General features: G+C 53.4%; 1 long non-coding RNA gene across 1 annotated transcript; it reads left to right on the top strand.

Annotated features, from left to right (window-relative positions):
* The first annotated feature begins 140 nt into the window (after nucleotides 1-140).
* On the top strand, nucleotides 141-2,638 carry LOC113981265. Its single transcript, XR_003538367.1, has 3 exons — nucleotides 141-201; nucleotides 1,546-1,675; nucleotides 2,542-2,638. It is a non-coding gene; the product is annotated as an uncharacterized LOC113981265 (long non-coding RNA).
* The last annotated feature ends 30 nt before the right edge of the window (nucleotides 2,639-2,668 follow it).

Raw genomic sequence — 2,668 nt, 5'->3', positions numbered from 1 at the left:
TTGAGGTGTTTTGGGTGGGTTTGGGTGGTTTTGAGGGATTTGGGGTGATTTCGGGTGGTTTTGAGGCATTTTTGGTGAATTTGGGTGATTTTGGGGGTGATTTGGGTGGGTTTGGGGTGTTTTTGGGGGTGATTTTGGGTCCTGCTGCTCCTGGGGGGCTCCGGGTCCTCCCGGCCACAGGGGGGCGCTGAGGAGCGCAAGGTGAGCGGGGGGACGCTCTGCCCTTTAGGCGGTTTTTGGGCATTTGGGGTGATTTTGGGGTGTTTTTAGTTGGTTTTGGGTGGGTTTGGGTGAGTTTGGGAAGTTTTGGGTAGGTTTGGGTGGTTCGGGTTGATTTCGGGTGATTTTGAAGCATTTTGGGTGAGTTTGGGTGGTTTTGAGGGATTTTGGGTGAATTTGAGGAGTTTTGGGTGAATTTGGGTGGTTCAGGTTGATTTCGGGTGGTTTTGAAGTGTTTTGGGTGAGTTTGGGTGGTTTTGACGGATTTTGGGTGAGTTTGGGTGGTTTTGAGGGATTTTGGGTGATTTGGGGTGGTTTAAGGCATTTTGGGTGGGTTTGGGTGGTTTGGGTTGATTTTGGGTGGTTTTGAGGCGTTTTGGGTGGGTTTGGGTGGTTTGGGGTGGTTTTGAGGAATTTTGGGTGGTTTGAGGCATTTTGGGTGAGTTTGAGGGGTTTTGGATGGGTTTGGGTGGTTCAGGTTGATTTTGGGTGGGTTTGGGTGGTTTAGGTTGATTTTGGGTGGTTTTGAGGCGTTTTGGGTGAGTTTGGGTGGTTTGGGTTCATTTCGGGTGATTTTGAGGTGTTTTGAGTGAGTTTGAGTGATTTGGGTGGGTCTTGGTGGTTTTGAGGGATTTTGGGTAGTTTTGAGTAGTTTTGGGTGAGTTTGAGGAGTTTTGGGTGAGTTTGGGTGGTTTGAGGGATTTTGGGTAGTTTTGAGGCGTTTTGGGTGAGTTTGGGTGGTTTGAGGGATTTTGGGTAGTTTTGAGTAGTTTTGGGTGGGTCTTGGTGGTTTTGAGGGATTTGGGGTGTTTTTAGGTGGTTTGGGGTGATTTGGGGTGAGTTTGAGGGGTTTTGGGTATTTTTAGTTGGTTTTGGGTGGTTTTGGGTATTTTTAGTTGGTTTGGGGTGATTATGGGGTTGATTTTGGGTGGGTTTGGGGTGGTTTTGGGTATTTTGGGTGGGCTTGAATGGTTTTCAGTATTTCGGGGTGGTTTGGGGTGTTTTTGGATAGGTTTGGGGGGTTTGGGAAGTTTCGGGTAGTTTTGCGTGGGTTTGGGTGTTTTGGGGGGTGTTTTGGGGTGGTTTTCAGTGGTTTTTGGATGATTTTAGTTGTTTGGGGTGATTTTGGTTGTTAGGGATGATTTTGGTTGTTTTTGGGTGATCCTGTCTGATTTTTGGGGTATTTTTCATGCATTTTTATGTGTTTTGATCATTTTGGGGTCGATTCCGTGTGATTTTGGGTTGATTTCACGTCGATTTTGGGTCAATTTTGGGTCGATTTTTGGGTCGATTCCGGGTGAGTTTTTTTCCTCTCGGTCCTCCCAGCCAGCAGGGGGTGCCCTGGAGGTGTCCCTGCAGCTGCCGCCGCTCCGCCCCTCCGACGGCGGCTCCTTCGTCTGCTCCGTCACCACCCCCCGCGGGCACGTGCAGCAGGTCCTGCGCCTGCGCGTCATTGGTCAGTCCCGGGGGGGCACTGGGAGGGCTCCCAGTATGGCCCAGTATCGCCATACGGGCCTTTACTGGGTTGGGAAGGGTCTGGAGGGTCCATATGGGACTGGTACGGGTTCTATGGGCACCAGTCTGGATCCTGTATGGACCAGTCTGACCCTATATGGACCCCAGTTGTGGCTCCCAGTGCCTCCCAGTATGTCCCAGTATCGCCATACGGGCCTTTACTGGGTTGGGAAGGGTCTGTAGGGTCCCTATGGGACTGGTGTGGGTTCTATGGGCACCGGTCCGGATCCTGTATGGACCGGTCCGACCCTATATGGACCCCAATTGTGGCTCCCAGTGTGTCCCAGTATGTCCCAGTCCCTCTATACAGGCCTATACTGGGCTGGGACACCTCTATAGGGTCCGGATGTGACCAGTCCGGGTTCTATATGGACTGGTCTGAACCCTATACAACCCCCACCCTTCCCTCCCAGCACCTCCCAGTGCCTCCCAGTATATCCCAGTACCTCCATCAATGACTATACTGGGCTGGGATACCTCTATAGGCTCCATATAGGACTGGTCCGGGTTCTATATGGACCAGTCCAGACCCTATATGACCGCAATTGGTGGCTCCCAGTGGCTCCCAGTATGTCCCAGTCCCCCTATATAGGCCTATACTGGGCTGGGAAGGGTCTACAGCCTCCATATGGGCCCGGTCCAGGTTCTATATGGACTGGTCCGGGTTCTATATGGACCAGTCCGAACCCTATAAGACCCAGTCCGCCCTATATACCCCCCACCCTTCCCTCCCAGTGCCTCCCAGTACCTCCCAGTACCTCCCACCACCCCCCTAACCCCCCCTTGCCCCCCTTTGTCCCCCCGCAGCCCCTCCCCGCGTGTCCGTGGTCCCGTCTCCCTTGGTCGTGTTCCCGGGGGTCCCCTCGGAGCTCCGCTGCGACGCCGTCGGCTTCTTCCCGCTGGACGTGGGGATCCGCTGGGAACGACGGCCCCG

The sequence above is a fragment of the Neopelma chrysocephalum genome, unplaced genomic scaffold (genome assembly GCF_003984885.1).
Source record: "Neopelma chrysocephalum unplaced genomic scaffold, ASM398488v2 Primary Assembly neopelma1_96357, whole genome shotgun sequence".
Classification (NCBI taxonomy): Eukaryota; Metazoa; Chordata; class Aves; order Passeriformes; family Pipridae; genus Neopelma; species Neopelma chrysocephalum.
Note: the sequence above shows the minus strand (reverse complement) of the source record. Positions and strands in the feature narration are given on the sequence as shown.